Source organism: Crocodylus porosus, unplaced genomic scaffold (assembly GCF_001723895.1).
Source record: "Crocodylus porosus isolate Cpor-Errol unplaced genomic scaffold, CroPor_comp1, whole genome shotgun sequence".
In the NCBI taxonomy this organism is placed as follows: domain Eukaryota; kingdom Metazoa; phylum Chordata; order Crocodylia; family Crocodylidae; genus Crocodylus; species Crocodylus porosus.
The window spans coordinates 36,998,639-37,010,570 of NW_017728886.1; the positions used below are offsets into that span (position 1 = coordinate 36,998,639).

An 11,932-nucleotide genomic window follows, 5' to 3' on the forward strand; every position below is an offset into this window, starting at 1 on the left:
AAATGCTAAATTATGAGCTGCTTGTTTCATACCACAATTTCAGAGAATGTAGTATGATACTACAACATTCTGTATTTTTTATGCGTGTTGTATTTTTTCATACTGCTGTATTTTAATTTATTTTTCATGCATGGTGGCGTCCATATAAAATCTCCCTCTTTATGCACAGGCTTCCAAATTTTAGTCATGGATTGTATATATAAACTAAAATTAGCAATGGGGATCAGGGCAACAAGAAGCCCTCCTTCAGGTATGTAGGGAACAGGAGGAAAACAAATGGAAATGTAGGGCCCCTGTTCAGCTCGGGCACTCAGGGGAAAATTGAACTCCTGAATGACTACTTCGCTTTGGTCTTTCACAGGGTCAAGGGGAAAAACATGCCAGACAAAAGAAGCAGGGTAGGAATGACCATCTTCCTACTATTGCCATAGAACGGTGTGTGACGAATTAAAAAATTAGACACATGAATTGGCAGGCCCAGATGAACTGCATCCAGGGGTGCTGAAGGAGCTGGCTGAAGTCATAGTGGAACCCCTGGTGAAGCTGTTCCAAAACTCATGGCACTCTGGGGACATCCCTGAGGACTGGAAGGGTGCCAATGTTGTGCCCATCTTCAAGAAAGGGAAGAGGGAGGACCTGGGTAACTATAGGCGAATTAGCCTAACTTCTATTCCAGGTAAAATCCTGGAAAAATTCATCAAAGAGTCTATATGCGATAGGCTTGGAGAATGTATGATTCTGAACAACAGCCAGCATGTCTTGATCATGAGCAGGTCTTTTCTTACTAACCTCGTCTCCTTTTATGATCAGGTAACTTGCCACTTGGATAAGAGAGAGAAGGTTGACATTGTATACCTTGACTTCCAAAAAGCTTTTGATCTGGTATCCCACGATGTTCTCATGAGAAAATTGGAAGATTGTGGGCTTAACTGCAAGACAGGTGGGTAGGAAGCTGACTATGGGGTAGGTCCCAGAGAGTTCTACTGAGCAGATATGTGTCTTCTTGGCAAGAAGTGGCCAATGGTATCCCTCAGGGGTTGGTGCTTGGTCCAGTGCTTTTTAACATCTTCATCAGTGATTTGGATGTGGGGGTGAAGAGCTCACTGGCCAAGTTTGCAAACAACACCAAGTTATGGGGGAGCATGGTCATGCTTGAAGATGGGCAGCAGATACAGGCAGACCTACACAGGCTGGCAAGTTGGGCGGATCGGAATCAGGTGAGGTTTAACATTAGAGAAACGTAAACTGCTCCACCTGGGGATGAACAATCCCCTGCACACCTACAGGCCTGGCAATGCCAATCTGACCAGAGCTACAAGTGAAAGAGACCTGGGGATAATAATTGACTACAGTATCAACATGAACCAGCAGTGCAACGCTGTAGCCAATAGGGCAAACAATACTCTAGCATGCATCAATCAATGCATCTCCAGCAAAACCAAGGAAGTGAGTCTTCTGCTCTACTCTGCATTGATGAGACCACAGCTAGAATACTGCATCCAGTTCTGGGCACCACACTTAAACAAGGATGTGGAAAAGCTTGAGAGAGTCTAGAGAAGGGCCATCATATGATCAGAGACTTACACAGCAAGCCATACGAGGTAAGGCTGAGGGACATTTCAGCCTGTAGGAGAGAAGGCTGAGAGGACTTGGTAGCAGCTTACCACTACATCAGAGGCGTACATCAAGGACTCAGGGAACAACTGTTCACCAGGGCACCCTTGGAGGAAAACCAGGAGCAATGGTCACAAACTCCTGGAAGACCATTTCAGGCTTAACATTAGGAAAAGCTTCTCCACAGCTAGGGAGTCCAGACTGTAAAATAAGTTCCCTCTATAGGTGGTGCAATTGCCTATCCTGGAAATCTTCAAGAGGAGAGTGGACAGTCACCTTGCTGGGGTCACTTGACAGTGTCCTGTATCAAATTCTCCATGATTTTGCTTAAGATCAATGTCAATCTACAGTTACTCGGGTTACCTCTTTTACCCTTTCTAAGTGCCGGCCCAGTGCTAATGTTTTATGTCTATGTTTTTAGCAGTCCATGTATACATTGAGCTGGTTCAAAGCCAAAATAATAGTATAGAGATAGAGGTCCTGGACAGTCATTTGATTCTGTATACACATGCCCTTTTATTGTATATAATAAATGTGAATACAAACATTTTACAGGCATAGCTGAGGCTGTCAGTTTTGAAAATGAAGCCCCTCAGATTTTGTTGAACCATCTGGATTATTGAAGCTTCTTTATATTGCCACTGGCACGATGCAGTATTTTTGGATGTGAACAAGCATTAATTTTTGCACAGAGTTTTGAAGATACAAGAAAACTGCATAGGTATTTACTAAGCCTTAAAAATGTTTATGTTTCAGGTACAATTTGATGATCAACTGGAACAATGTCAAAAACTCTTAAAAACAATGTTAAGATCCCCGTGTAAAAAAATTTGCCTCTAAAAAAAGCATGGAAGTGCACATGGCAGCTGCATGTCCTGCCATACGGCCAAGCTCCGAGTAGCAAGCTCAGCACTGATACTGCCCCAGGAAGCCCCTAGGACTTTAGGTAAGGCTGCTGGGGCTAGCACAAGTCCTGGCCTGACCCATCCCTACCACACTCAGGTCCCTTTGCCGTGTTCTGGAGAGCATGCCCTCAGAACTGGTAAACTGGTATGGCTCCTAGTTTATAGAAAATCCAGAGATAAGTTGTAGTTGATTTTTAATCAATATAAATGGTTTGTGAAATGTCAGTTTATAGTGTATTTAGATAAAAAGGTGACATGCAAATAGATACATTTGCTTAAAATGCTGCTGTTACTACATAGCAATAGCCCTAGAACTACCATAACAGACTTTTAAAAAGTTTACTTACTGAATTTTTCATTGTAAATGTATAAACCAACAGAGGAGTTCATTGTTATTGACTCCTTTCTCCTTGATACTTGCAGGGTGCATCTACATGTGAGCTTTACTGCTCAGTAGACTAATTTACTGCGTAGTAAAGCATTACTGTCTATATGTGCGCAGCAATTGCGCTGGTGTAGACTAATTTACAGCACTGTTGGATAGTCCTGTCAGACATGGGGTGTGTCTACATGAGAAATTTAATGCACAGAAGATTTATTCTTATGTTCATTAAGGTCATTAAAAAAGCACTAATCTGCACTAACGCATAGTAGCACTGATTTATGGCGCATTAATGAACATGTAGACATGCCCCGTATACTACCCAATGGTGGAGTAAATTACTGTGCTTTAACACACATGTAGACTGTGTTGTCAGGATTATCTTACTTTAGCTCAAATTGCATCGGAGTTTATTCAGCCACATTAATTGCACTTGTTTATGTGCCCACATTGTTCCTATGCAGTCCATCCAATCTACCACTACTCTAACAGCTACTAATTACTGTACTAATAACTACAGGGGGTTGTTAATTTTGCAAATATTAGTAGGGATGGAATGTTGTCACTATGATGGTCCAGTAAATGTTCACAGAAGAAACACTCCCTCTCTGAATTTACAATCCTTATGCTCAAAGTTAATTCATAGAACACCTTCAGAAGATGAGCCTAGGAACAGGAATTCATAACTCTACTAGACAACAGAAACCTGGTCTTAATGTAAAAAAAATGGCATTATGGCTCAGTACAACCTTACAAATACTGCCAGCCAGTATTTCACTTACCTCTTTCCCATAGTCACTTATTTCTGTCCTTTTCCTTCATTCAGATGGTGGTCTCTTCTGTGCCATTTCTTTCTTTCCTTCTTTATGCCTCACAAGATGCAGAATGACTGGAGAAAAATATAATGGCATTCAAGTGTGTGACATAATAGAGAAAAATAACTCCCAAAGCAGTGAGAATATTTTGTTTTCTATTAAAAAACAAAACAACCACCACCACCATGGACAGTGACACATGCTGAGGGGCAAGCACACACAGGCCAATTAAACTGCAATGTCACTTTTTTCATGTTCTCTTAAGCTACTGAGGCAACAGCTACTTTTTGGTGTCCTAAGAATACATACCATCCTCTTTGTTAACATTTTCTGGATTCTTTTTAGGGATACAGATACAATTACAATGGACTTCACATTTATGATGCCTTAGCATCCATGGTATAATTATATTGTCAATATACAGCAAACATTGCTACATGCAGTTTGCGCTTCCCAATTTACACCAATACACTGTTTTGCAGCTGGGATGGGAATCTTCCTTAAACGTTAAGAGCAAATCTAGTTGAACAAGATATCATTCCTAGGTTATCACTGCTCAGTATCGAAGACCAGACTATAGCTACTGAAGCAGAGTACAATTTAATACTGCTACTAAGTCATTTGGGTTTCCCCTATGGATTTGGCTGCAGTTTAAAATGTTCCCTTGTGATCACCTGCCTGAAAGTTTTGTCAAAATTATGTCAGTGTGGATTTCCTTTTCTAGTCTATTTTGTTAAAGTAGGAAGCATTATTTGGAAAAGTCTAGATATATTTCAAAATGCAATATGCAGCACAGAGGCATTCTGTGATAGCTGCATCTAAGCGATGGTAAGAGAAAGATGACTTGCAGATGCTGACCTCCATGATACACTTAAATGACTTGGCATGATGCTATTCTTATAAGACCTATATATCCTTTGTGGAAGGCTTGTAAATAGTCCTGTCCTAAACACTTTACTACCAAAACACCCACTGTTAAATTAATGTTGCTTACTGTACAGTGAAAACTAATGGTTCCTTGGATCATACATGTTATGGCCCAGTGGAAGTCCTAGGTTATAGAACATTTCTCCTTGTATGAAGTATACACGGGCATGGAAGAGGAAAGAAATCCAGGTCCCAATTCTGCAAATGCTTAAGTAGCTGAGTTTTTTGTTTCATGGGGGCTTCAATCCCATTTAGAACAAGGAGCTACCTTTTGGCCTTCCTGTTTCCAAGTGATTTTTTTCAGTCCAGCTATTCCTCTCAGCAGTATCTGAATCTAAGAAAGTTATCTTTTATAGTATTTGGAAGTGAGCACTGTGAAGACTTTTTAACATCTGTCCACTTCATTTTAAGGAGCGGAAATTGATTCATCTGAGGAAGTGCTGGCAACAGACATATAGAAAAGCTGAATTTCAGCCAGAATCAAATTCATCAAAATTCACTGTTTTGCTCAGAAGAGAGATTTTTATCATTATCTGTGCCAAAGTTACGTTCACTGACAGAAATGGATGATAGAGCATTATCTTATCTTGACATTTACTTTACCATGCCATACATGTGCAAATTTTCCTAATCATCTTCTTCATTCTGCAAAAGGCTAAAAGGCAAAGCCTTCTTCCAAACTCATGGAAGCTTTTCCATTTGTGGTGTGCATTTGGAAATTTGCTGTCTGATTATCCCTTCCATATGGGGGAGGGGGTGTGGATCACTTGAACCTACAGAGTGGGCCTAAAACTAGGAATCTGAAGTACTCATGAAGTAGATGTTACAATGAGGATAGGTGAGCTTGGGTCTCCACAGCTGTCTAAGGACCTGGCTGTTTTAGGTGGCCAAAATCTTACCATCAGTTTTGTGGTAAATGGGAATAGACTGCCACTTCCTCAACAGAACAATTTAAAGAAAACCATCTGATTTGAAATTCTTGGACTGAGGCCATCTACTTGGGGGTTTTTTGAGATGGGAGTGATTTGCACTTGGATTATTATTATTATTATTATTATTATTATTATTTTTTGGATTATTTTAAGAATTGTTGTACTGGTTCCTCAGAGGTGAGATGCTGCTAACTTACACAGTTTGTTTATATGTACTGAGGTGGAAAAAATAAGCATGAAAATGTTCTTCTAAATTTCTTTGCTCTGGTATCAAAAGAAGTCCCTTAAATGCTACTTTTCTGTGTGCAAGTTTTTTACATCTCCCAGGAGTGAATCCTGACAGAGGAAAAACAATTTAATAGTCCTTAAGAACTTTATAGTAAAAATTTACTGGCTTTGCTTGATTTTGCAAGGGGAAATGTGAAGCTAAAATGGACAGATGCTTGAACAGGCAGTCTTTATACACAGGCAGTCAAAAATGCGGGACTATGTTGAGTCAATAGTAGAAACTTCCAATCAAACAAAGACATTTCTTAAGAATAAGATCGTGATTAAAGACATTTGAAAATGACAGCCAGCCAATTTCATTCTAGAAAGGCAAGAGCTTTAGGAATTATAGTAGTTAAAAAGACCTCTGACTATATTGCTTTTTAGAGATTTTAGTATCTATAGTTTTTTAGCTAAATGTTAAATATTATGTAGTATACATCTGTCTTTATAACTGGGCAAGTGTATAGGTACCAAGAGGTGCTTCCAAATTCAAGTGGGAGGACTTGGAAGCAAGAGAGCTTTGGGATATTATTGTCATTAAAAACCCATCAGGGCATGTGTAAAAATTATTCTTGTTTAGCTCATGTTGCAGTGATTCATTATGTATTTGCTTCAGGAACAGTGGCTTAGGAAACAGGATTATACATTTACCCCTTGAACAAAGCTTGTACGAAAACTACAGGGCATGAGCTATTTCCATATGCATTTTTGGCGCTGGTTTCTGTTATCTGTGATAAGCAAAGATACAAAGTTTGGGTACTGCTAAATTATTAATTGAATAATCTTGGTTACAGTTGGCACATCTACACATGCAATTAATGCAATTCAATAAACTGTCGCACAATTTGAGCTGGAGTAAACTAATCTCCATGTCACCATCTACACAAGCGTTTAAGCACAGTAATTTACTCTGTTGTGAGAGAGTACCTATGTCTGATGAGACTATCCAACAGCACTGTAAATTAATCTATGCTGGCCCAGTTGCCACACACATCTAGATGGTGATCCTTTTATTGTTTAGTAAATTAGTCTACTGAGCAGTAAAGCTCACGTGTAGATTGCCTAGCATTTCCTTTATCTTAGCCTGGTGAGGAAAAAGGATGCATCTTTTGAGCTGTTTAAAAGACTCTTCCAACTCGCTCCAGCGGGGAGAAATTCACCCTCTGTACGTTGCTCTGTTTTTGTGTTTGAAATGTGATAATACTATTTTATTTCTATATAACTTTTAAGTAGACATAAAACTAAAGATGAAAGACTAAATGTCATTTATTTTGAAATGTTCTCAAACTAAACAGCCTTCAGGGTGTCCAGACTGTGGAATAAACTCCCTCCAGTGGTGCTGCAATCACCTACCCTGGAAATCTTCAAAAGGAGACTGGACAGTCACTTCACTAGGGTCACTTGACCCAGTTGTCTTTTCCTGCCTAGTGCAGAGGGGATGGACCCAATGATCTAAAAGGTCCCTTCCAGCCCCTAGCAATGTATGAATCAATCTATGAATCAAATCTCTATGTGACATGATTATGTTACAATGGAATACACCACATTTACCCTTCATAAAAAAATCTAGCAACCTTTATACATTCATGCTTTCAGTGGTTTAGCATCCAAACATACGTAGTATAATTTCACTCAATACTTTACTAAACACTCATCAGAAAATTTAAAATGCTCCTCCCTACCACCACTATAACTCAGCATTAAAAAATCTTAATCTCCAGTATTATGTGATTTACATCAGTATTATGTGATTTTCTCCAGTATAATCTTAAATAATTGAATCAGACAAGATTGCCTTAATAAGGCCTCAGTCTTGAATTCTGCTGATGGCTTCTTACAAGATACTGCATGTCCTGAAATTCTGGGAGAAGTGCAGCATCTTGCAGAATCGTATTCTAGTTGAACAAATTATCCTTGCTTTATGATAACCATTGTTTATTCAATTACCAGCTTGCCAAATTCTTTAGTTCATCATGAATTTCCCAGGTAATAATGCTTTGAGAACTGGTGAGTTTCTCCAGTAGTTAAGAAGAGATTGGCTAAATAAAAGGGACACTGTGTGAAATAAGGGAAGGATCAAATCCAAACTGTTGTGTAGACCTCATCTCTAAATGTAGGGTCATATTCATAGCTCTTATGGACAAGGAAGTTCCATTGACTTCCATGTTGATGATTTGAGACTAGTTTTTGAAAAATGCTCTATGAGAGACAGCCAAAGGATGCAGCCTTCTTTCAGTGTTGAGCAGTTGAATGTTTAGTAACAAGAGATAAATTCATATTCAGGAGATTGATTGAATAACTTTTGATAAACAGACTATCATTTGGATATCAGTTGAAGGATTTGGAAAATGTATTACATAGCAATTTGGATTTGTAGGTTATGGAATGAAAACAGACCAAATTCAGCGATAGCATAAGTGATACAACTCTACAGAAACTACCATGGTTATGAGTGACGTGTATAAGGTGCATGTAACTTGTACCCTTTCAAGTCAAAGCTGAATTTTGCCCATTGTCTTTCACCTTAGTATTAGCTAAATTCATTTCAAACAACAATAACCTATAGATGGCATTCAAGGACAGAAAATCATTCTTAGTTTACACATATGAACAGTACTGTAATATTTGGCTATACATGAATTTTGGGACTTGGCTAAATGTTCTTTTATTCAAGATAGCATATTTAGTCAAATGAGACGAGTTCTTTTTTCCCTCAATCAGCATGGGGAAGACCGTTCCTCATCTTACATTTATATACAAGGAAACCTCATTAAATACATTGGCTATCATTAAACTGCTGCCTAAAGCATCATGTGCTCAGAAAATGGAGACCAACTATGAAATTAATTAAATGCAGCCTACACTGAATATGACTATAAAACACATGGCCCATATTGGGGAAACATGCTGATGGGACCCCCTAACACAAGGATAGGCTACTAGTACAGTTCATCTCCCTCTCTCTCCCTCTCTTTCTCTCTCTAAATATATATATGGTACTGCCCATTGAGTGCATTCTTTCTCAGCACAGATTCTTTCTAGTTGTTGTGAGCCACTACTTTGCATACACTTGTACATCCTCTTCACTCCCACAGCTGACCTGTGCCTTTCCAGTTATTCCTTTTTTGTTCTCCAGCCTTAAATGTCTGGCAAACATCACCAAACAGGGCCTCAAACAGTTTACCCAGAATACCTCTGTTGCTCCCTCTCTCAGTTTGTTGTTTATGAACAGTGTGGTCCCACCCATTAATGTGAGAATCCCAGAACTCGTGACAAGAACACCTGATTTCAGTCATGAGCAAGGGACTAATTAGCACATGGATCTCTTGTAGGAGTTATCTGGGTACACACATGTATACTGAGCAGTGGGGTCATGTTGGCTTGAAATGTTTTTGCCTCTGTTGGGTCTCAGCCCAATGAACTATATTGTAAATCATGAACCTTTTGACTTTGGACTAATGTCATGTGTAGTTTTTATTATGTATAAGTAGGTATAATAGTGCTGCTTAAAATTGTGTTTATGGATTACTTGTGTTAAAATTTCAGCAGTTGCAAAAGAGTACATTGCATCATCACTTAGTGGACGCAATGGATACTCTAGTGGGTACGATATGCAAATTACTACAGGTATGTTAATTTCAAGATCAGTGGGTGCATCTATATGTTCATTAATGCACCTTTGCTACTGTGCATTAAGTTTAGTACCTCTAATGAGGTACTAAATAAAAGTGCAGTAGCTGCGCTAATGCACAGTAGCAAAGGTGATTTTTTTTTAAATTTATTTTTTGTGTGAAACTTAATGCACAGTAGACTAATTCTACTGCACATTACCATGTTCACATGTTTTTTGCCATGATGGGCTAGTGTGCAGTAGAACAGTCCACTGCACATTTAAGGCATCTCATGTAGACAGGCCCAGTGTTTTCACATTTGCTCATTTCTATGTTCTCAGGAAAAGCAGAATCTGACAGTAATGGGGTGGCGAAGGGGCTGGAGGGGGAAGAAGCTTGCGGGGAGGCAGAGGGCAAGGGGGCTGACCCCTGTGGCAGTCAGCAGTCCGGAGCTCCAGTGCTGGATGACAAGCTCGGACAAACAGGCGGGGACTAACGGGGCAAAGACGGCACTAACGTGTAATGGTTGCAAAGCTGTTTTATTACTTAAGCTTGTAGAGAGCGTAGGTTTCACAGTTACGGCAGTTGTAAACTTTTAGTTGCTTAGTACGATCAAACTCTAATTTGAAAACGTTGAAAACGGCAACTGATGAAAGCGAAATGTGTTTGAACACGCGTGCTTGTCTTAGGGGCTTTCCACCTGCATGTTCGTACTTGTTCCTTTTAACTCTGTGTCATCAGCACTTTCTGCTTTTGGCTTAGATAACCCCCAGATTTATTTTCCCTGCTGTAGCAGTGGGAGTGAGACAAATTCATGCTAAACCTCCAATAATTAGAATCTATAACTGGAAAATTATAATTTTTCCATATATAGAATCTAAATATTGGTGGGGAGGGGGTATATCCAGGGTCATCTTCTATTTTAGTAAATACAGTATATTTTTCTAAAATATAAATTGTACCTTTTTCCCACCCAATGTAAGCAAATATGTGTTAATTAGCTGTCTGTCCACTGCTGTATTCAAGAGCAACAAATTAACTTGGAAACCTAAAGTTGGACCTATAAACCTATAATTGGTTATGTAAGCAAATGGCCTGCTTTGCAGAGGTGTATCTGTCAGTGACTGTGGGTGCTTATCACCTTTGAAACTCAGACCAGTAGTCAGACTTGGGCTGAATGATTTTTCCCAGTCTTACCCTCTGCCGTCCATGGGTCAGCTGCTGGAGCTACTTACAAGGAGGAGCTGCCTGGTAAGCACAGCTACAAAAAAGCTGAGCTACTGGGTAACCAAGGGATGACTGGTCAGGGAACAGTAGAAAGATAGAGGGCCTCTATGCAGTTGATCTTTGTCTTCTGCAGATCCAGAACTGATGTGATCCCAGCATACTATGCTTCCTTGACAAGACAGCATGAGAATCCGTACAAGCAGAGGTTCTTCAATATTTCCTCCCTCAGAACCCCATCATGGGTCCTAGTAATTAAGAGAATAATCCTTGGAGCTGACTAAAGAAGGCAACTTACATTGGGTGGTGTAGAACAGTGGGAAACTAAAATGATTTGGTAAGTAATATTAACAACACTAATAAATCTCTTTTTATCAGCTTTGCAGCATTCTTTAATGCAGATCTGACAACAATGGCATAGCCAGCTGGACATGGATACTCCAGCCAGTTTTCCCTTACACTTTTTTTTGGTGGGAATGGAGGAGTGTGCTTCATATGGGTGCATGGTAGTGTTAATCATCTACATTTTGATGTCATTAGAGCCAAGGGGTTTGTGTGATACAGCCTTCAGGAAAAACAAAACAACATTTTACAAAAGTCAATGGGTCCTTAAACTTCTCTTACGTGCATACCTAGAGTTTGAACTGTGGACCTCATTGTTTCCCACCTAAACTCGATTGCTCAATGTCAACGGGGCAAACTCCTCAAGCCAATCCCTCGTCTGTGGGCAAATCGCCTGCCTTGTTTGTCTGCCACACCTGGTTGATTACTCGATGTTAACAGGTGGGAGGCTGCCCTTTGTGCGCCCAGCTGTGAAGTGGGTGATCTGTACACGCTTCAACCTTCCCTATATATGTCCTGTGCCTCGCAGATGTATCATGGCCTAGCACCCGGCCTCCAATCTGGGCCACACACTGGGTCTTCACATATTTGACCTAGCACCTGGCTTCCAGTCTAGGGCACACACTGAGCCTTACTCAACTGCTGTCCACCAGGGCCTCTCAACAACACTCCCTTTCCACAACCTCTCACCTACGCTCTCAATGTTTTACCCTCTCACTTGGGATTTTCAACTGCACCCCCTCTCCAGGACCTCTGAACACTGCCCTTTCTCAATACCCCACCCTCCTACGGGGGCCTGGGGTTGAACACCCCTGTAGGCCCAGGTGCTCCCCTCAGCATGCCTGGCCCACCGCTCTCAATACTAAATGGATGGTGGGGGTTGGGGTTAAGGAGCCAGGACCGGAGCAGC

At 40.3% G+C, this 11,932-nt stretch overlaps 1 long non-coding RNA gene across 1 annotated transcript in view; it reads left to right on the forward strand.

Moving 5' to 3' along the window:
• The window catches only part of LOC109308311, a 30,868-nt gene extending 19,900 nt beyond the window's left edge, over positions 1–10,968 (forward strand). Inside the window, exon 3 of the long non-coding RNA XR_002100575.1 lies at positions 10,817–10,968. This is a non-coding gene — a long non-coding RNA (uncharacterized LOC109308311). The remainder of the gene's footprint in view (positions 1–10,816) is intronic.
• Positions 10,969–11,932: the final 964 nt, after the last annotated feature.